Source organism: Mustela erminea, chromosome 8 (assembly GCF_009829155.1).
Source record: "Mustela erminea isolate mMusErm1 chromosome 8, mMusErm1.Pri, whole genome shotgun sequence".
Classification (NCBI taxonomy): domain Eukaryota; kingdom Metazoa; phylum Chordata; class Mammalia; order Carnivora; family Mustelidae; genus Mustela; species Mustela erminea.
Genome location: NC_045621.1, coordinates 103,574,334 through 103,599,443, shown reverse-complemented (window position 1 = coordinate 103,599,443; position 25,110 = coordinate 103,574,334). Strand labels below are relative to the sequence as shown.

General features: G+C 52.4%; 1 long non-coding RNA gene across 1 annotated transcript; it reads left to right on the top strand.

The window, feature by feature from the left end:
- The first annotated feature begins 6,955 nt into the window (after positions 1-6,955).
- On the top strand, positions 6,956-23,512 carry LOC116596777. The gene is made up of 4 exons (XR_004288309.1): positions 6,956-7,287; positions 7,776-7,855; positions 20,819-23,309; positions 23,425-23,512. It is a non-coding gene; the product is annotated as an uncharacterized LOC116596777 (long non-coding RNA).
- The last annotated feature ends 1,598 nt before the right edge of the window (positions 23,513-25,110 follow it).

The window sequence follows — 25,110 nt, the reverse complement described above, 5'->3', positions numbered from 1 at the left end:
CCACCCCCTCATTGGCTGGGGCAGGCTTCTCTCTCCTCCCACTGAAGCCCAATCGGTTGCCCCAAGGTGAGTGTTGAGGTCCCTCTGCCTGTGCTGGTTGGCCCTGTCTGTGGGCTTTTGCCATAGGCTTCTCCTCTGGAACCTTGGGCAGGTCTTCTCCCGCTAGGAGAACAAGGCCCAGAGGGAAACAGGAAGCCAAGCTCTGGGAGCTTGGTCTGGGCCTCACGGGTTCTAGTTATGGCTCAGCAGAGGGTGGTTTTTCCAGGGGTCACTGGGTTGGAGACAAAGCTCAGACTTAACGGGGCAGGGCAGTAGGGCTGGCTTGGGAGTCAGGAGACCCCACTAGAATAATCTTGTCTCTATCATTATCTCCTTGGGTGCCCCAGACCCAGTCCTGCCCCGCTCTGTACCTCAGTGCCCTCCTTGGCACATAGAGAGCTGGGCCCAGGGATTTCTCTGCAGCTCGCGCCTATGGGCTCCAGGATGGAGAAGAGAGGCGGGCTGTGCTGGCCTTTGATGCTTTTGACACTGACTGTGGATTCTGCAGCCCAGAAAGGCTGGGGGGCCCGGCCAGGGGCTGAGGCTTAGCTCAGGAGGCTTCGTCCTGTGGGGGACGCTGCCTACGAGCGTTGCCTGGGACGGAGAAGGGCCTGGGCCCCTTTCTGAACCCAGCGCTTTCTTCTTTGGGGATCCTGGCCAGAAGGACAAGGCGTGCTCGGACCAGGGGGCCACCTCGCACAACCACCATTTCTCCGTTGACACGCTCCCTCCCAGCCTCTGTGTGCCTGGCTGCTGAGGGCAGAGCCTCTCGGAATGGCTGATTGGGATGCCTGGCAAGTCACCGGCCCTGGGCGGTGGGCCAGCCCTTAGTCCCTGCGGAGGTGGCCTCATTAAAGGCCTCATGGTCCAGTGGGCAGGGCATCAGACTGGACATCTGGAGGCTTGGGGCCTGGTCCAGCTTGCTGCTGCTTTGCTGGGTGACCTTAAGCAGATTACTTGGCCTCTCAGTGCCCCATCTGCCCCCTGCCTCCTCCCTGTCTGGCAAGCTTTCTGGAGGGAATATTAATGGGGTGGCTCACAGAAGCCCAGATTCGACAGCACCTCGCTCTTAGCCATGCCAGGGGCTGGCAGGGACATGAAGGAACCCTTCCTTCTGAAACCCCCTGAGAACCTCATCCCAGCATTGCTTCCTCAGGCTGCCATAAGCCAGGCTGGGAGACAAAGCTTTGAGGGGCATCCCAGAGCAGGAAGGGCTGTTAGGATGACCTTTGGCAGGTGGGGAAATGGAGGTCAGGAAGCGCAGCCTGGCGGTGGCTTTGCTGAGCTGGAACCCAGGGCATCCATCCTCTGGGTCCTTCTATTTCTCCCTCAGACTCTTCACCCCAGCCTCGTCTTCCCACCACGGTCGCCACAATAGAGCTCTCCTCCCTAATGTCAATGCCTGTGTCAGCCCCTTCCATGACCTCCCGTCGGCTGGGTGACCAAGCATCTCGCCTGATACCCTGGCCCCCTTCTCTGTAGCCTCCTCCATTGCTTTCCTCTAGCCATGCCCAAACCCGGGTCAGGTCGTTCACCATGGATGCCGTCCCTGCCACCTGGGGTGAGGAGGGGGGCTCTCTCCTGGTCTCTTGGGTAAATTGATGGCCCTTCATGACTGCAGTGTCACCCCCCCCCCCCCGCATGACCCCTGCTCCAAGCTGTTCCCCAAAGACACTTTGGTCTTGGAGCATGCGGGCCCATGTCCATTGGAGTATTGCCCGCCTGGATTGGGGGGGAGCTGGCAGGGCAGGACCTGCTTTTCCGTCATGTTGGGGCCCCACCACAGGCCCAGGGCTTGGCACGTCATAGATCTCAGTAGAAGCAAGGTGAATGAAGACTAAGAGTTCCAGCCAGCATCCTGATCCCGTTAGCCTCTCACCCACTTCCCTTCCCCTCCGCTCAGTCCTTCATTTACAGTCCTCATCTGAGGAGAAGCCGCACCCCACCGCCTTATCCCAGCTCCGCAAGGCCAGCCTACGAGATGGTCCATGCCATACTTTTCTTAGTTGTCTGAGCCCCCATTCACCGTCATAACAATACCTCCTGCCCATTGTGCGTTACGGGTCATGAAGTTTATAGCTGTATATTCCTGAAACAATCCTGCAGCTTAGTTTATAGCAGAGAAAGCAAGGTGCAGGGATACTTGGTGGCTTCTTGGGGATCACACAGCTGGGAGAGGCAGGACCTAAATTAAATCTTATGCTCCTGTCCCTGTCAACACCCACTCTCCTCCAAGTCCTGCCTTGGGGGCTGCTTAGAGACATGGAGTGGCTGAGTTGCCAAGGGCCACTAAGGCATTTCCTGGGTGGCTCTTTCCCATTGGCACTGGTATTTTAGCCAGAATCTTCTGAGCTCACCCCAAAGTGGGCTTGACGGCGGGATTCCGACACCATTATCGTCTGACGTTCACACGATGTCTCTCTCTCTGTATCTTAACAACATACACGATGGACTTGTGAAGGTTGACGCTTCTTCCCGTCTTCCCCTACTTTCGCTCTAATTAGTTTTTGTATTTTTTTTAACTAAGCTTTCTAAAGGCTGTGGCTTGGGGCAAGAGCCAGAAATGAAATGTTAAATCCCGAAGGCTTTAGGATATCAGTGCTCCTCCATCTTACCTGTACGGTCAACCCAATTGCCATCAAAGCCCTTGTAGGATTTTTTTTTTTTAAATAGAAATTGACAATTTAATTCTACAGTTTTTATGGAGAAGCAAGGAATTGGAAGAGCCAAAGCGCATTTGAAAAAGAATGAAGTTGAAGGATGTGAAACGTTACTATAAAGGCACGATAATCAAGACCATGTGTTATTGACAAAAAGACACAGATCAATGGGAGAAAAGAGATAGTTGAGAAATAGTAACACTGAGATATGGTCAATTGATTTTTTACAAAGATTTAGGCAATTTAATCTTTTCAACACATAGTGTTGGGACAATTGGGCCTCCGTATTCAAAGAAACAAATATGGACCCTTATTCATCTTATACAAAAATCAACCCAAAATAGATAACAGACCTTAACATAAAACCTAAACCCATAAAACTTTTAGAAGAAAGTCTTAGAGAAAAATCATTGTGACCTTGTGTTAGGCAGAGATTTCTTTAGATAGATCATAAAAGCACAATTCATAAAAGAAAAAAAAAAAAACCCTGATAAATTGGATTTCATCAAAATTGAAAACCTCTGCTTTGGGAAAATCCCCAAGACTCCAATGGCAGCCTTGGGAGCTGAGCCTCCCTGCTTCCAGATTGGTGGGAGGTGGTTGGGAAGCCCAATGATGCAGAGGTGATTGAAAGCAGCGGGGGAGGGAAATAAAGATGGTAGGCAGGCACGTGTGGGCGGGGACTGGATGCAAACCCCTCCCAGCAATACGGCAGAAGCTAAGTCACCTTCAGTACATCCTTTAGCCTCTCTAAACCCACGGCATTTCATCCGTAAAATAATTGCATCTGGAAAAGTTGCTTTGAGAAGAAACAAATGAGATATGAAAGTACATACTCAACAGTGGCAAATGCCTTTCTCTTTTCCTTCCTCTCCTCAGAGAGGATATAGACCAATTAAGGAGACAAAATAAATAAATGTGAAAATCCCCGGAAAGTTTCTAATTGAATGAATTACCAAAAGGACAGACCGGGAAAACGAGCCTCTGATCTATCCCCCTGCTGTTTGATGCCCTCCCACAAGAAGCCCAGCCCCAGCCCAAGCTCTGAACTTGGATGGTTAAGGGAGACAAGGGGAGAGTCAGCTTTGGTCTGGGGCTGCCAAGGGTTCTAGAAGCCAAGACTGAGGAGTGTGTCCAAAAGAGGACTGGAGGAAGAAGAAGGTGTGGAGGAGAGTAGAAAAGAGATAGCAGGAGTATGGCAGAGGAGAGTGGGGAGGGGAAAATAATTTTGGAAAGGGGGAGATTCCTGCAAAGAAGAGCCTCAAAAATGATACCTTGAATGACGAACGAGTTAATCCCAAACCTCAGGACCCACCCTCCAGCCATGGCTGCCTAGAGCGAGAAGATGATCCCAGACTCTGCAGGAAAGGGGAAGGCAGAGCCTTCCCAGGTGAGTACTTGACGGGTGTGTGTGCTATTTTTTTGATGAGTTGGAACGAGAACCCTGTAACTATAAGGGGTCTATTCAGTTCAGTAACAAACAGCCCCCCTGACTCTCAGCAACGAAGTCTTGTTTGGCTCAAGAATTGATATTAAAATGGTGCATGGAGAGGCACCTGGGTGGCTCAGTCAGTTAAGAGTCTGACTTCAGCTCAGGTCATGATCTCCAGGTCCTAGGATTGAGCCCTGAATTGGGCTCCCGCTCAGAGGGGAGTCTGCCTCTCCCTCTGCTCACCCTGCCGCCACCTACTCATGTTAGTTCTCTCTCAAATAAATAAATAAAGTCTTTTTAAAAATGAAAAAATAAAATGATGTATAGGTTGATAGATCCAGGGACATTACCTTTAGGTCAGGAAATTGTATATTTTAGAAAGTATTTGATGTAAAGAGATACTAGAAAACTACTGGGCTCAGAGGGTGAATGATCCATGGCACGTAGATGTCTGTTACACAGAACACTCCATCCTCGAAGCAAGCTGGAAGACTAGGGCATTTTAGCTCAATGAGGGGGGAAGTTAGAAGCGTCATAGGAGGGTCCACGGGTAGCATAGCTAGCAGGTTTGACAGTGGCCAGAAGCATGGGCCAGTAGCCAGAAGAAAAGGGGGGAAAGCATCATCAGCTATACGTTCAAAGGGCAAGGCGGGCCCTGGATTGAAGCCCTCCTCTGTTTCAGCTTCTGATCTGGACACTGGAAATAAACTAACTAAAGCCAGGGTAGGGGTTCCCTGTCCTGAAGGAGGTCCCCAGAATAGGCCTGTGGAAGGGGGATTCCTGATTGGTCGGCCCAGCCTCCTACTGGCTTCCTGGCTGAGACGGATCACCAGGGGTGCCTGAGTGGCTCAGTCGGTGAAGCCTCTGCCTTTGGCTCAGGTCATGATCCCAGGGTCCTGAGATCGAGCCCCACATCGCGCTCCCTGCTCAGCGGGAAGCCTGCTTCTCCCTCTCCCTTGCTTCTCCCCTCTCTCTCTGTCTCTCCCTTCTGCCTCCTCCCACGGCTCTTGCTCACTCTCTTTCTCAAGTAAATAAATAAAATCTTAAAAAGAAATGAAATGAATCATCTGTTCAGTGTCTGGAAAAGTACCTGGAACCCAATTGTCACTCCCCTGCTGATGTCCTACAACGGGTCCCCACAACTACTTCATTACTGGAGTGAAATCCAAGCTGACAAGGCCTGAGGACTCTAGCCACCACCTCTCTCCCCACTTGCCTCCTCATTTCCCACCCAATTGCCCCCTCAATCTTTGCTCACTCAAACTGGGTTTTTTCCCACATTCCAATCTATTTCCTGCTTGGGGAGTCCCCACCTGCTCGCCCATCACCAGTACATCTCCGGCTCAAACTTCATTCACATCTCAGCTTCATTGTGGCTTCCCCGCGGGGCCAATTGTGACTCCTGGGTAAGCTCAACACCTCCCCTGTTAATACGCACATTCTAGGGTCAACTTCTGCGCAGTGTTCAGCACAAGCATAATTAGATATGCACTGTGCGATCAAGGGTCTAACTCCAGTCTCCTCTGCTGAACTGAAAGCTCCATGAATGCAGGGACCAGGTGTCTCTCCTTCACAGCTCTTGCCCCAGTATGGAGAGAGAGACTGCCGTTGAACTATACAGCTGGCTGAAGGCTGGCCGCATGCGGTGAAGAATTGCTGAGTCTGGTGCAGATGTGACCAGATTCTTTTCGTTCAAGGACAGTGAGAACCCTCAGCCTCCAGGCTCCATACTGGTTCAGATTTCCTTCCTTCCTGTCCCTTGTCCACTGCTCAGCTTCTGCACCCACCTGACCCTGTGACCTGGAATGTCACACCCTGTGTTAACACCATGATGGGCCGTTTGCAGGGTTTCCGTCTCTGAGATTGTTCTCACCTCCCTTTGTTGAGTTTGTAGCTACCATTTTCTTGAGGAGCTTTGCTTTCCCACCTCGCTTAGCACGATGCCCTGCCCCCATGGTGGCTTTGCTGGCTGCTCACCAGATCGAGACCAGAGGTAGCTCAAAGCAAGGCAAGGGGATCTACTCCCTGATGGGGGTCTGAGTGGCAGGTCCTGATCCCAATGTCCCTTTAGCAGCGCAGTGGAAAGCAGGAATTCCAAAGTTGCCCTGCTTGCATGGAGTTTGAATCCTCACTGAAGATCCTGAGGCCAATCTCTGAACACAGACACAGCCCCCGTCTCTATGACAAAGGACTACAACATGGGCGTTGGTGTCAGGTGGAAACGTAGCCTAACACCATGCCTGGCAAACAGCTAATGCTTCCTAGGTGGCAATCCTTCCCCTTCCTTTGAACACCCCAATGGTGTAGGCAGGTCAGTGTCATAAGCTCAGGTTACAGGAGCAAGGGTAAAAGCACCGAGTCTCCAGACTCCCAGCAGGGGGTTCTTTTCAGGGGTAAATTGCTCCCAAGGGTGCACTCATCAGGCCTCTTCAGGGCTAGAGCGCAGCAGGGAGACTGTAATGCGGCACTGCTGAATGGGAGCACTCCTGTCAAGAGGCTGGGGATACCGATGGCACTGTGAGGACAGACCCCGGGTGAAAACACAGCTACTCTCCTGGATTTGCCCCACCTGGGCCCCCGACCACGCTGACCCTGAGTCAAGCTGGGGTAGCCCGAGGGCAGACTGGCGTCCCCGCACTGCTCCTGGGCACCATGGCGGGCACATCAAGTCACAGCACGTCCGCCTTATTTGCCAATCTGTTGACTGTGCCCCCTGGCCCTCAAGTCCCTATTCATTGGGCGGTAAACATGTTACCTAGCAACCGAGTGTCAATATCAACAAAGGCTCGGATAAAGTTGTTAATCTGCAAGAGTGACAGGGGGGCCCTGCGCTCTGCGCTGGCTTCTCCACTTATTGTCTGCCACTTAGACTGGCCCACGAGGGTATCGATGCTCAAAAGACCCCACATCTCCCTCCACTATGAAAATTAAATGAAGTGTGTGTCTCAGGCAGGGAAAAGGCACCGGCATTGGCCTGCCTGGGGATCTTGTTTTTCTTTTCTCCTTCCTCCCCCCCAGTGCGGTGGCCCGTGGGGTAGAGTGATTCCCCGGAGGGCAGTGACCGCTGCTAATTTCCAGGAACAATGTGGACACTCCAGGGCCAGCCGCACACCCGAAAGGACACGCCTGTCATTTATCCTGTTCGAGGAGCTCCAGGTGGGGTGAGGAGGGCACAGCTGGCTCTGAGACTCAGCCCTGCACCAGGATCGGGCCATGGGTTGTTCCTAGGGAACAGGATCAGGCCGAGTGCATGGTGGGGGGCTGCAAGGGAGGCTGGGGACACAGAGGGTCCTTTCTCCCTGGAGCTCGAATTCCAGTGGAAGCAGCCCATAAGCCAATAAAGAAAGGGGTCCGTCGTGTAGGTACCCGAGGAAGGAGCGTTTCAGGAGGCAGGTTGGCAAATGCGATGTCCTGAGGACGGGATGGGTTTTTGTTTTTAAGGAGGTGAGGGAAGTCCCCAGTGTCTGTCTGTCTGCCTGGAAAGAGGGGGCCGGCATGAGGTAGGAAGGAGGTCTCAGAGGTCACAGCCCTCTTGCAAGGCCTGGGGTAGCGGGGGGGCAGGACCAGGACCTCGACATTTACCTAAGGGGGATGGGAAGCCAGTGCAGAGTTTCCATTTCGAGGTGACTTGGTCTAATTTCCAGGATAACCGCTTTGTGGAGAAGGGAATGTAGGGGACTGGAGTGAGCAAAGAAACCACTTAGGAGGCTCCAGAAGAGGCCAGGTAAGACGTGCTGGAGGCAGCAGTTCTGTCCCCAAGAGGCACCCTCTGCAGCTGTTGGTGGAGGAGTGGAGTGGGCATGAGGGGGGATCTAGCCTGGTGCTTGGGCTCTGGAGGCTGAAGGGAGAGTCCCCAAGCTCCAGGCTTGGGGTTGAAAGAATGCCTCCCCTCTCAGGGCCCATTCCTCACGGGCTAAGCACATTCCCCTCTGTCCTCTCAACCCTCCAGAACACTGGGAGAGCTGGCAGCACTGCCAGGTGGGAGCAGCACAGGTTTGGAGTCTGGCTGAACCGGGTTCTGAGCCTGACCACCCCATTTACTAGCTGTGTGGCCTTGGGCAAGCCATTCAACCTCCCTGGGCCTCAACTTTACTCCTTTAACATGGGCTCACGGCATCTACCCCAAATGGTGCTCAATCAATGCTTAATTATTTGTCCAGCATGCATTTTAAAAAAAGATTTTACTTATTTATTTAATAGAAAGAGAGAGCACAAGTAAGCAGAGGGTGGGGGGTTGGGGGGAAGCAGGCTCACTGCTGAGCAGAGAGCCTGATGCGGAGCTCGATTCCAGGACCCTGAGACCATGACCTGAGCCGAAGGCAGAAGCTTAACCCACTGAGCCCCCCAGGCGCCCCCCAGCATGCATTTTTAGTGCCGGGCACTGTGCAAGCTGTAGAGATGAATAAGACCTGGCCCTTTTTCTCTTGGGGGCAGGGAGACTTCTGCCTCACCAGGAACAACTGCAGCCCAGGGTGTCGTGCCCTCAGAAAGCCTTGGCATCCCTGGTCTCTGCCCAAGGAGGAGGGGGTGGTGCAGAAGTGAATGGGGTCTTGTAGGGTTGGGGTAAGGTAGAGCAGAAGAGGGAAGAGGCTGGGGTTCAGAGACCTAGGTTTTAGGAGGCCACTGCCCTGATTTGCTGGGTGACTGTGAAAAAGCCCTTCTTCCTCTGGGTCTTGGTTTCTGCACCTGCACAATGAAGAGATGGTACCAGGTGGTCTTCAACTTCCTTCGGGCCCTTGAAGCTACAGGGGGAAGGGCCTTCCGCCTGGAGCCTGGGGCCAGAGCTTGGCAGTTATAGGCTTGGGCTCACTGGGGCGAGGCAGTTTCAGGACAGTCTTTCAGAACACATCCCACAAACCCAGGGGTTCCCTTAGGCGGCAGATTCTGGGAGCCAAGGCGCTGCTGAGGCTCACTGATCACCCAAGGACTCCATCCATCACCGCACTCTTGGAACTCTTCTGATTCCTTAAAGGAAGCAGTGGGGCCCACGTGCTCTGCAGACCTCTGGAGGTCTCCGCCTTCAACGAGGAGAACACGGCTCAGGACAATGCCTGGAGAAGGGAGAACCTCGAAGCAGGATCTAATAATAAGACTTCACTCGCATTATGTGTAGGTGCATGTCACCTTTTTTAGTTACCCATATGTGGTAAGGACATGAAGTTTCTTTTATTTTTCTTGATTTATCTTTTAAAGATTTTATTTATTTATTTATTTGAGAGAGACACAGAGAGAGCATGAGAGGGGCGAGGTCAGAGGGAGAAGCAGACTCCCCATGGAGTTGGGAGCCCGATGCAGGACTTGATTCCAGGACTCCAGGATTGTGACCTGAGCCGAAGGCAGGCAATTAACCAACTGAGCCACACAGGCACCCTAAAGATTTTATTTTTAAGTAATCTCTCCACTCGATATAGAGCTCAGACTTGCAACCAACAGACGGAAAGTTTCATGCTCCACTGCCTGAGCCAGCCAGGTGGCCTGTAAAGTTTCTTTTAAAAATACATTCATTTAGGGGCAGCTTTCGGCTCAGGTCATGGTCCCAGGGTCCTGGGATGGAGCCCCTGCCTTGGGCTCTCTGCTCAGCGGGAAGCCTGCTTCTCTCTCTCCCACTCTCCCTGCACATGTTCCCTCTCTCTCTCTCTCTCTCTCTCTGTCAAATAAACAAATAAAATCTTGAAAAATATAAAAATAAGTAAAAATAAAAATACATTCATTTAATAAACAAGGTAAGAATTTTGAGACCAAAAAAATTGTATCAATACCATATGAAATTGCCAGTAATTGACCACTTCTGATGGCAGAAATGGAAATTTCGTATGTTTCAACTTGTGGTTGATACCAGCTAGCATTTATGGCAAGGAGGATCTCATGGAGTCCCCCACAGTAAATAGAGCATGTGGGAAGCTCTATAATTGATTACCTACCAAATCCCAGTAGCTTTGTGACCTTGGGAAACTCCTCCCACTCTTTGGGGAGAGGCTGGTCCCGAGCCTGTGGCCCTTCTCTGGTTCCATAGCCCATGATCCGTCCCTTGGTCTATTTATGGAGCAGCTAATACACGAAGCACTCACTGACAAGGCCATGGTTGGGGAGTGGGGAGGAGGGATAGGATTCTGGCAAGACATTGTCCCAGTATCAGGGGAAAAAAGCGAAAGGCAGGCATGCATAATGTGAGGTCAGCGGCTAGACAGCACCTACGGGGTAGCCCATAGTGGGAGGTGTCAGGTGACAGGCAGGTGACAGGCAGGTGACAGGCAGGCTACCCTGAGAAGATACTGTGCCCTGAGCCCCTTAAAGGCCAAGACATGGCCGTATTCCCTGGTACAGGGTTGATGGGCACAGATGTGCCTCAAAGAGGAAGAGAGGTGGGGATCTGTCATTCTGTATGGGGCCAAGGAGGACACAGAGGACCAAGCAGTGGACAGAAGGGGAGAAGGCTAGGGAAGAGGGTCCCAAAGCACATTTCTCTTGTAGTCATGGGCTACACAGAGCTTCTGACACCCTCCCGGCTTACCAGCCAGCCCACAGAACTCGCCCTGGCCTGGGCACGTGAGGCAGAGATGGTCCCAAGGTCAGCACAGATGGGACAACTGTACCCAGAGGCACTGAAGCCTGGCAGTGTGCACCCGGAGAGGGGCCTACTGTCCCTGCTGTCCTCTCCCCAGGGTTCCTGCTCAGAGCAGGTCTGAAGAGGTGAAGCCAATGGGAGCTGCATGGTCGGGCGTGGGGGGGCACGGACAAGGCATCCAGGATCCCTCAGTGATCCCCAAGATCACCGCCAGAGTGGTGGGCTGGTCTTACAAAATAGGCCCCAAAGGATAAATGTAATTTGGGGTTCAAGATGCCAGAGAGAATAGAAATCAGGCTGGTGGTGAGGATAAAGGCAGAAGTGGGCTGGTTTGACCCCCAAGTCAGTCAAATACAAGCTTCTCCTTTTTGTGTGACCTCCTCACCCCGCCCTCCAAGGAAGAATGGCCAGAAGGAGACCCGCGTACAAACCCATGGGAAAACACAAACAACGTTTAAAGCCAGAATCCTTCCAAGTATCAGAGAGGACTTTAGAGAGGCCCCAGGGTGGGGAGGGTGGGGGGTTGTCTGGAGAGGGAAATGGGAAATGGCAGACCTTCCGATTGCGGTCCAGATCAGCGGCAAATGGGGCTTGGCTGGTGTAACAACGAAAAAAGGTGCCTTACTGGCCTTGCCCAAGACTGAGGAATCTGAGGGTCCGGAATTAAATCCTCCCCATCTTCCGCATTGTCCTGGGGTAGATAGAGCAGGGTGCTGTCCATGGCTGGGGGAAAGCAAGGCTTGCAAGAGCGTCTTCTTGTAGGTGCCTGGGGCCAGGAGCACCCTGGAGGGGCAGGCTGAGTAGTGCAGGACCTGCAGAGAGGGGGCAGAGAGGTGAGGGGACAGCAGGAGACGGGATGGCAGCTCTCCTGTCTCCACAGCTACTCTTTCATTTACTGAGTCCCACAGAGACGGTAAGGGCAGGCAAGAAGGGAGAGAGGAGGAAGAGACAGACAAAGAGGAAGAGGTATGCCAGCAATGGGGAGCTGTGAGGGAGTCAGAAAGAGGGAGGGAGGAAGCAGGTGGAGTCGGCAGGCCGTGGCAGAGACAGCAGTGGGCTGAGGGCATGAAAGATACGTATTTTTATAATGTGGAGTGTGGGGGCCATCACCCCCCCCTTGCTCCCCTCCATGACCGGCTTATGCTGGGAGACCCTTGAAGGGGACACTGAGGGGACACTGTTCCCTTCCCTTGTGAGCAGAACGGGGGTAGAGACTGCTTATAGCTGCCACTCCCGTCTGGCTCAGGTCCAGGCTGTCCGTCAGCATGACCCCCAGAGCAAGCCCACCCCACTTGCAAGGTCCCAGCGTGCCGCCCACTATGACCAGCCTTAGTCTTGAAGCCTTGCTTCCTGGTTTAATCTGTGGGGGCCTCTATTCTGAGCTCTGTCCCTATCTGCCTGGGTCAGGTGCACCCCAGGGAACCAGTGCCTGCCTCGGAATACCCCTCCCTGGTCATGACTGTCCTTACTCTAGCTGTCCCTGCCTCCTGCCACTCTCCGTCCTCTCCCCATTCCTTTCCTGGCTGGCTGATGAGTCGCGGGATCCACTTATTGTGCCCCAGATACATAAGTGATTAAATAATATATCCCCATATAGTACTTGTCCTGGAGCATGAGTAAGTGCTCAGCATGTTAGCTATTTTATATATATTTTATTTTATTTTATTTTATTTTATTTTTTTAGTTTCTTGACTCTTGAGTGCTGTGGTTTGCTCCTCTTTAAAATGAGATTAATGCAAGATCAAGGGCACCAAGCAGGGCACAGCCTCCCTTATGTGGGTCACAAAACACACAATCCGAATTTAAACATGAGGAACATGAGGCAAGCCCACACTGGGAGACATCTGTGCAAAACAACTGGTCAGACCCCCTCAAAAGGGTCCAGCTTGTGAAAACCAAGGAACAACAAAGGGAGGGGCTGTCCCAGACTGGAGGGTTCTGAGGACACGTGAGTGCCAAACACGGAGTGGGATCCTGGGAGATCCTGAGACTGGAAAAGGATGTTAGCGGGAAAACTTACAGAATTTAAATAAGGGCTGTAGGTAACTGAGCAGAATCTCCCCTCCGTCCATGTCCTGGTTCTGGTCATCCCACCAGGACCCATACGGCATTTGCATGAGGGGAAGTGATAAAGGGCACGGGTGAGCTTTTTCGACTATTTTGCCAGAGTTTCCAAGTCTGAATTATTTCAATATAAAAAGTTTAAAAGCAGGATTGTGGAGAGGATCGTCCCTCTAGGTTGTTAGGAAGAATTTGTTTTCTGTTTTTGTTTTTTTTAAAAAGATTTTATTTATTTATCAGGGGGGTGGGGGGGGGAGGAGAGAGAGAGAGAGAAAGAGAGAGAAAGCGAGCATACAAGCAGGGGGAACTGCTGCCAAAAGGAGAAGCAGGCTGCCTGCGGAGCAAGGAGCCCAATGCGGGACTCGATCCCAGGACCCTGGGATCATGGGATCATGACCTGAACAGAAGGCAGCTGCTTAACCAACTAAGCCACCTAGGTGTCCCTATTAGGAAGAACTTGTAAAGGTGAGTAAGGGTAAAGCACCTGGTGTGGGTCACCTGCCAGTTGATGAGTGCCGCAAACCAGTACACAGAATGATGGAGGCTATGAAGGCAGAGCCACAGGGATTGGGCTAATGTGTAATGTCCTTGTAGCCCCTGAACTGAGATTGACCATCTTTCATCTACAGGGTGGCAGAGAATTAGGCTGGGAGAACAGCACTGAGAAAGGCCAAGGCAGATAAGAGCCAGGGCATGAGAAGGAACAGGCTGGGGTGGTGAGCCCGGGCCCTGAGAATGGGGGCCAGGGAGGGGCCGGTCTTATCTGTGGTCACCGGACAACCGAGGGGCAGAGCTGAGCCTGCATTCCCAGCGGGCCTCAGTTCCCTGCCCTCCGCACTCCATCACACCATATTCCCAAACACAGCTGAATGTAAACTTGAAATACTCTGTTTTGCAAATATGGAAGCAAATGGGCTTTGCACCTAATGTTTAGGATTTTTTTGTAAGGAAGAGAAAGTATGTAGGTTCTAACTCAGTTGTGTAAGATTTGGTGGTCTTGAGACCAGAGTCAATCTGCCAACTCTTTTCTTTTTAAAGATTTTATTTATTTATTTTTGAGAGAGAGACACAGAGAGCACAACCAGAGGGGCAGAGGGAAAGGGAGAAGCAGACTCTCTGCTAAGCAGGGAGCCCCACATGGGCTCTACCCCAGGACCCTGGGATCACAACCTGAGCCAAAGCAGATGTTTAACCAACTGGGCCACCCAGGCACTTAACCGCTTAACCAACTGAGCCTTTCAGGTGCCCTCAATCTGTCAACTGTAAGAAGGAAAGGTACCCAGGAGGTTTTCACTATGAAAAGCCGAGCATGACTTAGGCACCAAGCAATGTGTGCCCTGGCCCTGGTTAGGGTTCCAAGACATTTCACACCATCTTTGCACCTAGCCTATGGGGTGCTCCAACAGGTGCCTTGGCCCCATTTTGCAGACTAAGCATTGAGAATTTTGAACGAGAGCCTCATTCTTTGAGAGGTGTGTACTGAGCTATGTATAGGGGAAAAGACCCCATGAGTGGTGGAAGCTGGGGCTGGCCCCAGTGGATAATTGTTAAAACTGAGTGACAGGTGCAGATGGTTTGTTTTAAATTGCTCTCTCTGGTGCGTCTGGGTGGCTCAGTCAGTTAAGGGTCTGACTCTTGGTTTCAGCTCAGGTCCTGATCTCAGGAAGGCAAGGTGGAGCCTTGTACTGGGCTCTGTGCTGGGTGTGGTGCCTGTTTAAGATTCTCCCTCTCCTTCTGCCCCTCCCCCACTCATGCTCACTGTCTCAAAAATAAATAAATAAGTAAATTGCTCTCTCTGCTACTGTGTATGCCTGAACATTTTATAATAAACCATCTCTAGCAGGGAAACACTGGGTATCATCCTGAGCTCCAGCCCTGACTCACCCTTGCTGGGGTCTTGGTGGCCCATACAGGCTTGCTGGGACACAGCATCCCCAGCCTAGGTCCAACACTCCTATCCTCAGACGGTCAGCCAGGGAGCCTTCCTGGAAGAAGTGGTACCTGACCAGAGACCTATGTGAGTGTCCCCCAATGGGAGGAGCTGGGAAGGGTGGGCTCTCAGGGGGAGCTCTCAGGGGGAGCTCATCACAGACCCCGGGAGAGACATTGGCAAAAGTGCACATGAGAGATGTGCAGGGAGCTGGGGGCGCAGAGCACACGCACTGGAAAGGCGGGGTTGGTGCAACCCGGGGAAGGACCAAATGTGGTTGTGGAGGCCCCAGGGTGCTGGAGAGGCAGATGCGTGCTGGAGGGTCTCATTGCTCGGAGAGGCGGCACCTGGTGGGGAATATGGACAAAAGACCGGGGTCAGAATAGGTGTCCTGGAAGTTAGTGCAGAGAAGTAGGTCTGGAGCCCAGTTTCTCTACAGGGTCTCTTAGACTTCTGCCAACACTGTGCTCTGCTTCCCCTTGCTGCAAAGACTGTGATGTTTCCATACATCGATGATTCTCCTTTCACTCCTGACGATGCTGAAATAAAAAGTGAAGCAGGATGTGGAGGTTTCTGAGCAAAGCTAAGATCTCATCTAGAGGTGTGGGAAGGAGATGTGTCTTCTGGGCTAAAGGAGAGGTAGCCAAGCATCTCTTGGGGGGCAGACATCCAACAACGCAACAGAACAAGCCTGAAGAGAGGGTCGCTCTTAGAGGCATAGTAGTATTTTGTGGCTTACATGTACATTTTCTGAATGACGTATGAAATTGCACCCCTTTTCCTGTGCTGATTTGCCATCCGTATAGCTTTTTTGGTGACCTCTTTGTTTGAACACTTTACCCATTTGGGGGGCTCATTTGTGGAGGAATATCACGTAGTCTTTTGCCATTGAGTATGATTTTAGCTGTAGCTTTTCTGGAGATGCTTTTTGTCTGATTGGGGGCCTTCCTCTCTGTTCCTAGTTCCCTGAGAGACTTTATCATGAACAGGGGCTGGATTTTTCTCATGTGTATTTTCTTCACCTTATGACAGGATCCCATCCTTGTCCTATTTAGTCAGTTAATATGGTGAATTTCATTGACTGATTTTCTAATATTACACTACCTTGCATTCCTGTGATGACTCATTGGGTCATGGTAGATTTCTTTTTTCTTATGTTGTTGAATTAAATTCAATGAAAACTTTCATATTTACATTCACAGGAGATAAGTCTGAAGCCTTCTTTTCTTGTAGTGTCTCTGTCTAGTTTTTATATCAAAGTAATGCTGGCCTCAGAGCATGAACTGAAAATGAGTGCTTTCATTTTCTGTAAGAGTTTGTGTCGAATTTGTATTATTTCCTCCTTAAATTTCTGTCACAACAAGATCACTTTGCCCAGCACCATGACCACCACCATCATGAGTCCTTCCACGTTCACACGCTCTGTCCACACTCACACTTTTCTTAAATAGACTTACTTTAACAAACAAACAAACAAAACGCCAGTAAAGTGTTCTATAAGGAACTTCATATCCCCACCCTAAACAGAAGCCCGTAATATTTTCCCCTTCTTGGCCCGACACTTGACTTCACCTCACCCCAGACCCAAGCCCTCCCTGGGCTAGACTCACAGATAAACTCCCCGCCACCCATACAGGTTCAGGTTCAACTACAGGCTGAACTATAAATGTTCAGGTTCAACTATAAGTGCTCCACGTGGTGAACCACACGATGGAGAGAGGTGACCCAGAAGTCACCTCCATTGTTCTCATCATGCAGAGGGGAGGGGGGGCTATTGAGACAGAGGCTGGGAACTACTAAAATTGTCCCATGTGCCACAAACAGTAGGTGTAATAAGTTCCGAGAATCTCTGACCTAGTCCAACACCCCATCCCCAGAGGAGGCAGCTGAGACCAAGCATGGCAGAACCACCTGCCTAAAAAAAATCACATGAATGAATGGCCAAGCTGGGGTTGGAGCCCTGTCACCTAACTCCTGCCCAGAGCTTTGTGTGTCGATAACTCTTCTTGTCCCTTGCACCCTCTTGCCCTTGTCCTGTTCTGTGCCTTGGAAAGATGCTCTCTGTGGAGCACTTGCCCCAGGCTCCTGTTCCCTGGCTCCCATCTGGATTTGCACTGGGAAGCCTTGGCAGGGTTCTGGAAAGTGGCAGGGAGAGAGAGGTCAGGGGATCCTGCTTGCCCTCTTTTGTCTTGTTCCAGGACTGGCTGTGCCCCTGGGAGTTCCAGCTTCTGAAGGGCAGCCTCCTTCCATATCTCTAGCTTTGAACCCAGAACTTGGACCCTGGGGTGGTGACACCTCCCATAATGGCCAACCCCTGCTGCCTTCTGTCCCTCCTAGCTCCCTAAACTCGATGCTATTTCTGCAAATGGTGCCTTCACTTTGAAGTCTCCTTATAAATTCCAGTCCAGGATTCCCTGCCGGATACATGCAGGAGCTCCCTCCCTGACTCTCCTACCACCTCTCCCCATCCGTGAAGCCTCAGGCCCCAGAGAAAACCCCTAAAGTCCCTGGGCCACAGATTGTCGGATGCAGGTGGCACTTCTTGTTGGCATGGTCCATCAGCACATGGCTAACTCAGGCAGACCCAGGAGACTCTCCTTGAACGGAGACCTTGCCTTGGTCCCCCCAGGTGCCTAACCCACCCCAGATTGTCCAACCTCACAAAGGCAGGGGGCATCAGGGACAATGGAGCTCAAGTGACTTGAGCAAACAAAAATGGAGCATTGCCCTCAAGACAGCTCCTTCATATCAGGGCAAAAGCAATGAAAATTCCAAATCCAGTCCCCTGGAAACTTCTGCAAACACACCAGGTTCCAAGAATAAGAAGCCTGTGTTTGCCACGGCACACACATCCAAACCAAACAACCAGCAGCCCATAGCACCTCTACGTGAACGTCTACCTGAAAAAGGATTCTAGATCTTGATAAGAAAAGCAGGTGTGCCAGCCCCCTCGCCACACACACACACAGAGCCAGAGCCTGGATTTCAAGTTAGGCCATGATTTGTATGAGGAACTGGAGGGATAAAAGGAAAATAAAGACAAGTCTTCAGAAAGATGCCGAGTGCAACAGAGGGCTTGCTGGAGGGTACCTATTTGTTTTGGGACCCAGAACTTTCTGGGACACTGCCTACAGCAGACGTCACCATGCCAGAGGACCCAGAGGCAGAGCTGAACCGGGTGACCCACAGGGTGGCCTGAGCCCACACCTCCTGACCTGGCAGGGAGGCAGCCAGCTGGAGCCCCGGGGATCCCAAGCCAATGGGCAAGACTGGCTGGCAGTTAGGAATGATTCTAGGAGTCCAGCTAGATCAGCAAGCCCCGGAGCAGCATGTCAGGTCTTAATTTTTCTTTTGGGGGTCACCAGGCAGGCATTTGCCTACCCACCCACATGAGGAGGTCCAGCAGGGGTAGGAAGGAAGAGAACCAATGTTGATGGACGGCCGGCTGCAGGCTCGTCTCTGCACCCGGGACTTTGTATCTTTGTCGATTTCACTTGAGGTCCTTCGGCAGTGATGATGGTGATAATGCGATCTCTCATTGTACTTTTAAAATCGTTTTAATTGCCTTCATGTAGCATATAACTATATCTTACTTGGCATTACGGAGCCTCTCTGCTGTAGGAATGACAACACGTAATGAGAACATAGAGGCCCAGGGATATGAAGCCATTTGTCCACATAGACTTAAATGTGGAATGCCAGAGCCAGAGCCCAAACCCTGATACCTGACTCCACATCTGTGGTTCTTATCCTACCCAGCTCTTCAGCTCCCAGTGCTAGAAGGTGGCTCATCACATTCAATGGAATGACTCGAGGCTCAGCTGATCTAGGGAGTGGGACGGAGCTCCTGGGGCAGAAGGTCAAGGGGACTGGCCTTCACCGAGAACCATCTGGTGCTGGGCACTGAGCTTGGGCATTATAGCCCAGAGCCAGAGCGTGGGCCACGGCGGAGAGGAAAACTATGGGCGTTGCTACTGCCTGGGTATCTCCACATGGACTTTTCCACCAGGGGGCGCCCCTTAGCGATGTGGGGGGGTTCCTATAACATAGTGTGACCCTGACACTTTCACTTCCCTGGTGCTGGTGCATGGTTTCTAAATGATCCATTTTCACATGAAATCACAGCTGCAGGAGCAAGAGCATGGGCTCTGGCTGGGAACTATCTTGTCCTCAGCACGTGACCACTGATGACCCCCTCTCCTATAGTGACAATCGGATGTCACCATCACTGGGATGGCTCAGCGCCATGCCTGGTGCTTGGGCAATGCAGAGAAACAGTAGGTCCTGCTCTGGCCCATTTCTTGAGCTCCCAGACAGTGGTCACGGAGGGGAGCCCCTTCCCCCGAACAGGGACTGGGACCCACGCTTTGAGACAGCCTTCTCAACCTACAGTTCCATCAGTGATCTGGGAGCAGGGGGTGTGGGGCCAGGCCAAGCCCAGGGAATGGGGGAGGACAGTTCTCACGTCCTCAGGGGTTCTCAGCTATGGTAGCTCCGTGCTCAAGCCAGACCCAGAGCAGAGTGCAAGGGGAAGTCTCTAGAAGAAAGCAGAGGACCAGGGCCTCATTCTGGGCTCCAGCTGGGCCAGCTCAGTTCCTGGCCTGCAAAAGCCACCTGGCCAGGAAAAAAACCTGTCTGGCGAGCCGACAGTGCCTGAAGGAGGAAGGAAGCCCGCAGAATGGGGAAGTCATTGAGGACTCCAGCCAAATGCCAAGATAAAGTCATCAGCTGGGAAGGAAACCAGGTCACAGGCTGAACAGCACGGGGCCTGGTCTGCACCAGATTGCACATGTGTGAACCACACGTGCACACACTACTCTCCCACCCACGTGCACACACTATTCTACCAACCCGCTATCAAGGGAGGGAAGTGCCTGACCAAGTATGTGCTGGGGCTATAGGAATTGGAGGTTGCCAGAGCTCCAAAGCCAGTGATGACATGGGAAGGGACGTTGAGGCCCATGGGGGAAGGTGCCAGCAGATTCAGGCTTTATAAGACCACCCTGAAAGCAAGAAAAGTCAACCATTTCCTTTGCAGGGGAGGGACTGTTTGAGAGCTCTGCATGGCAAAGGTCACAGAAATGTCTCTCACCTGGCAGCGCCGTCCAGGGCTTTGTGTCCCTCGCTGGGGTGGGGGGTGCTGGCCATTCTGCGCATTTGGCACGCGGAAAACAGAGGTTCCCTGGAGTCAGGTCTAGGCTCATATCCAGAGCAAATGGCCGTGTTGGAATTCAGTCTCGGATCTCACCCTCAGGGACCTCGTCTTTCCCACCACCCTGTCTTCAGGATGTGGGGACCTGATGTCAACGGATGAGGCGACACTGTACAAACACCCATGGACCCAGTGGACAGTGTTTGTGGGTAAAGTTGAGGCTGGGAGCTGCAGGAGGAAGGACCAGGGAAAGCATGGTCCTAGCCAAGCATGTTTTCAACAGGCAGAGAAAGGAGCAGGTAACGTACAAAAGGCAGAGATAACAAGAACAGGTAATGCACCAAAGGACTCCAGAGCTCAGTGTGTGGCGCAAGGAATCTTGGGAACTGGGAACTGTGCAGGAGACAGGCAAGAGATGGGTTTTGCCCCTAACTCGCTCAAGGACCTTGGGCATCTGTTTTCTCTGTACTCCCTTTTGTGCTTTTACCTACGGAAATCCATGCGCCCGCTGACCAGCCCTGCTCTCACTGAGCCAGTCCTTCAAGGGGGTGCTGATTGGTGCGCCTGACTCTTGGTCGTCAAGACCTCTGGGACCTGCCCCTGTGCCCCTCCCCGGCCAGGCCAAGTCCCTGCTGCCCGCGGTGGCCCCACTGCCCGGGGTTTTCTAAACCCTGTGACCACTTCCTGGATTCCAGAGCTTGGCTCTTCCGTGCCCCACCTCCTCCCTCAACCTTCTGGAATTTTAAGCCCCAGAAAGCAGAGGTGTGTGTCGGGGGGAAGAAGTGCCGATCCCCGTTTCCCTGTTGCCCAGTACCCTCCTAATCACAGCCTCAGACCTGGCAAGGGTTGTGTAGAAAGAATGAGGGTGGAATCACAGAAACAGAGATGACTTGGGGTCATCCCTGGGTCAAATGCAGGCTCCAACACCCTCAGCTAATCACTCACCCTCTCTGAGCCTGTTTCCTCATTTAAAATATAGGGCCAGAAGTTCCTGCCTCCTGAGGTTTCTTGGAAGATGGCTGAGACGATACCAAGATGAGGAGATGGACCCGTCAAAGGTGTTCTTCAGTAAACAGTGCCTTTGTCTTCATGCAACCCCACAGGGACAAAGACAGTGTGTGCCTGCGCTTATTAAGTGCCTACAGTAGGCACGGATCAATGGGCCATATTAACTATGCTATGGTGCCTTATACATTTTATATTGCATTTCATGGCAGTATCATTTGCTTTGATAGAACAAAGTAGAAAAGATAAAGACCTTCCAAAATGGACCATAAAACGCAGACTCTCCCTCTAGCAAAACCCACTGCTGGGTCTTCCATGGAATAGCAGGTAAAGAGGCAGCTTGTGCGCGGGGCAAGGGTGCATGAAGAACTTCTCCTCCTTGAGCTCTGGGACGAACACAGCCTTGGGAACCCCACCCAGAGGAGCACATGGGGCCCGACAGACAGATGGTGGGAGGGGTCAGTCACCGTCCTGGGACAGACTGAGTCTCCTTCCCCATAGGCATCACACTCTCTCTTCCTCCCATACAGTTACATACAGCATTCGATTCTCCTTCTCTAAATAACAATTCTAGATGCAGAATTTCTGGACTTAGAATTCAGCTTATCCAGTGGTTTCCACACTCTTTTCTTCCCCTCCAATAAAATTAACCCTAATTGCCAATAAAGGAAACGTAGGTATTGATCATTCTGGTTAAGGAGCTAAGCTGTGGGGGGTCTTGGGTCCCTACCCACTGTCCCTTCCTCATCCCCTGAGGCCCACAAAAATCCCCAGGGGCCTGGGAAACCAGGCGTGAAAACCCTTTAATAGCTGAGTAAATGAAGACTCGCAATCTGTGCCCTCAAATGCACATGAAGTTGGTATTAGGACATGCTCTTGTTCTCTGATAGTTTTCTGGGTGCTCAGCTGATCTCTCTCATGAGATTGCAAAGTCAAGGTGGGCTGCGTGTTTTCTCCTCCTCTGGGCTCTGCTGAGCCCTGGTAAAATGTTTGCAAATGTTTTCGGTTGTACTGACTGACATGAAGAGGACCAGAGAACTGGGCCAATGTCTCTCTTAAATAGCAACCCCTGTTGTCCCTGCCCAGTGGGCAGAGCATGCTCAGAGGTCTCCAGGCTTATCCTGAAGTCCCAGGAATCTGCAGCTGCCAGAACCCCTCCAAGGAAGGCCAGACAATGGAGTATGCTGACCATGTCAGGTTTGGGCTGTCTGCAGAGCTAGGATCAGGTCCTTCGGGTATGGGTACAGAATCATGGGGCCAGGTGGATGCTCTGACTTAAAAGAGTGGGGCTTCAGCGTGGTCCAGGGGTGGGGGACGTAACCCCCACTCGGGCTGCCTGTGAAGGAAGTGGCCCCCAAGCCACCCTGGGCCAAGAGCAGGGAACGAGCAATGCTGGAGGGAGTACTTACAGAGTCCGGACACCCAGCTCAGCAGGGACTCTCACATGTCTTAACCATTCAGCTCCCTTGACAACTTTCAGGCTGATCACTTTTGTTATTCCCAGGTACAAACCCAGAAAATGTTTGTACACGTGATCTTGCTCAACAGCAACCAATGAGTAAGTGAGGGAACGTCCACTGGAACCCAGTTTCCAGGACCTTGAAGTTCACACCTTTCCCACGGTGCCTATCACGTGGCCAGCAGAGAGAGGCAGAGCAGTGTGAGGTCAGGGGTGAGGGGGAGGCATAAAGGGACCTTTAAAGGTGGCTTTGGAGTCTAAACTCGCCCCCTGAACCACACACATGACTTTTGTCTTTGTCTGTCCATACAGGGCAGGAAGCCATTCCCAAGCCCCACGGAGCACCCCTGATGTCCAAAGAGTCTGAGGAATGTTCTCAGGACCAAGCCCTCATGGTGGCTGAGCAAGCCCGGCTGCCTTAGAAAACCTGTTTCCTACTGGATATGCAGATAGAAGAACAAGCAGGAACCTAACTAGAAACGCCAAACGGCGTTTCCCCGGAGCAGGTGCTCCTGGTCTCCCGCAGGCAGCACAGTGAGTGAATTCCTCCTCTGGAGTCCAGTTTACCCTACTGTGTTTCAGGCCCATCACCTGTTTGTCCAAACTGTATCTATTCACTCCCCTTACTCATTAGAAGCTGCCAGAAGCTGAGAGTAAGCTCTGCTGCTCGGTCAACACTGGCCCTCCAGGACAGCCGGGGTCTCGGATGGATGCTCATGGGGGCAGTGTACGCACCTGGAGCATGCTAGCTCTGGGTCTGCTGGTTCCTTTCTGGAAGGCCTTTCTGGGAGAGTGAATCTGACTTCCATTTGTTCTCTGGCCTCCAGGGCAGCCGGCGTGTGTGCGAATGTGCTCCCAGGCGTGTGCTATGCCGAGGAGTTGTGGAGGCTTGGCCCTCGCCATCCCCGAGGGTCCCCAGGGGTTCAGACTGTGGATCCCTCAAAGCAACAGGTGGTCTACAATCAGTCCATCTGTCCTATGGACACTGGCCCTTCAAGCTGTTCAGGTGAGGAGATGAGCCTACGACTGGGCTCAGGTCGGGTGCCCTGTCTTTGTCTCCTGTGGCCTCTCTCAGCATGCCAGTGTTTCCTGAGTGCCCGTAGCCTTCTCATGTGCCCCAGCTGCCCCTTGCCACCTGCCCAGCCTCAGGACAGCCACCTCCTGAGACTACCCTGCTGCTTGGAGAGTACTGAGCTCCCTGTCTTGGAAGGTGTTCAAATATGGATTGTGCCATGGCAGAAAGGTGAAGGAAAGACCCCAGTGGCCGATGGAATGGAGAAAGGCAATACCAGACAAGAAGACGAAGACACTGCCATTCTTTGAGGATTGTTTAAGGATCAAGGAAGTTTTAGAAGGCAATTCTACCCTTGCCAGCAGCCTTGAGCCTTCAGTGGCCTGTCTACAAGCAAAAAGCTCTCAGCTGGAGTTCTGGTCCTTTGCTCTAGGACTTTCCCACCACAGCTTCCACATAGGCAAGGCTCAGATCTGTCTGTTCCATAGCCAAGTGGGTCCAAGGAGAGGAGGGAGATAAGGCAAGTCCCTCTGCTGCTGCAGACATTCGGTCTCGAGTCCTCCCATGAGCCGCGGGCCCGAGGGCAGTGCGACTCCGGCGGACAAACACGCCCCGAGCCCTTCCCACCACCACGTCACATCCCGTCACCTCACAACAGCTCTCTGGGGGGCAAAACCAGGCATCTGGCTTGAGCTCAGTAAATATTTGTGGCATGAAAGGGACTGCTCACTGGAAGTAGCCCCTGACCGTCCTGTGAGGCTGCATTCCCACAAAAGCCTCAACTCTGCTCCATCCCGGCCTCTGCTAGACCTGCAGGAAGTGCAGGCTTCTCCCAGCTTCCTCCCATCAGAGCTGCTTGGGACACCTCCCTGGGGCCACGGCTCCACCCATGCAGGTGAGGCTCACTGGGGAAGCTGGAGGGAGTCTCACCTGCCCAAGGCCAGTCCTGTCAGGAGTTGGGGACCCTCAACCTCATACCTGGGGGTTGTGTACTTTCAAGTCTGCTGCTGAGCGTAACGTGAGATTCCCACCGGCCTCCATGCATCCCCCAGCCCTGAGCGAGAGACAGAAAGCAGCCCAGGCTGTCAGGGGGTCAATATTTATTGTGTCCCTACTCTTGGCCAGGGCCTAAGAGCCAGTGCCGCTGGCTGGGCCAGGCCTTGTGTGCTGTGGAGCAGGACCCTTAGCAGTATCTCCTGGGCTCTAAAGTGTGAAAATTCTAGTGGCCCAGCTCTTTCACACACACACACACACACACACACACACACACACACCCCTATATACTTTTTCCCTCAAGCAAACCTCTTGTCCTAGGGCAGCTGGCTTGGCACAGGTTTCTCTTTCACCAAATGTTGCCTAAGGAAAAGGCCCACTCCTGACTGTGAGCCCTGGGGCTGACCAGCTCCCCTACCCTCCCTCCCCTGTTCTGAGCTTCCCTTCAGGGGCCTCGATGCCCCACCCAGAAGCCTGGCCTCATCTGGGGTCACGAAGGAATAGCTGACTTCCGTACCATCACCCCTCCTTCCTTCTAGGTTCACCCATGGCCTGATACCCAGAAGGTGGGTGAGGAACACCCAGCCCCCGGGTGCAGAATGAGGGAGCCCCAGCTCAGACAGGCCAGAAGGCCAATGCCTTCCTATGGGTCAAGCACAGAGTTTCAGGATGGGAGAGACCTCATTTCTGCCTTTGGAAAGGAGAGAAATGGCTTTCTAAGAGAAGTCCGGCTTCTCCCAAAGGAGGAGTCTCCAGGTTCTGCTGGGGCTGGAAGAACAATTTCCCACAGGGGACGTCCAGG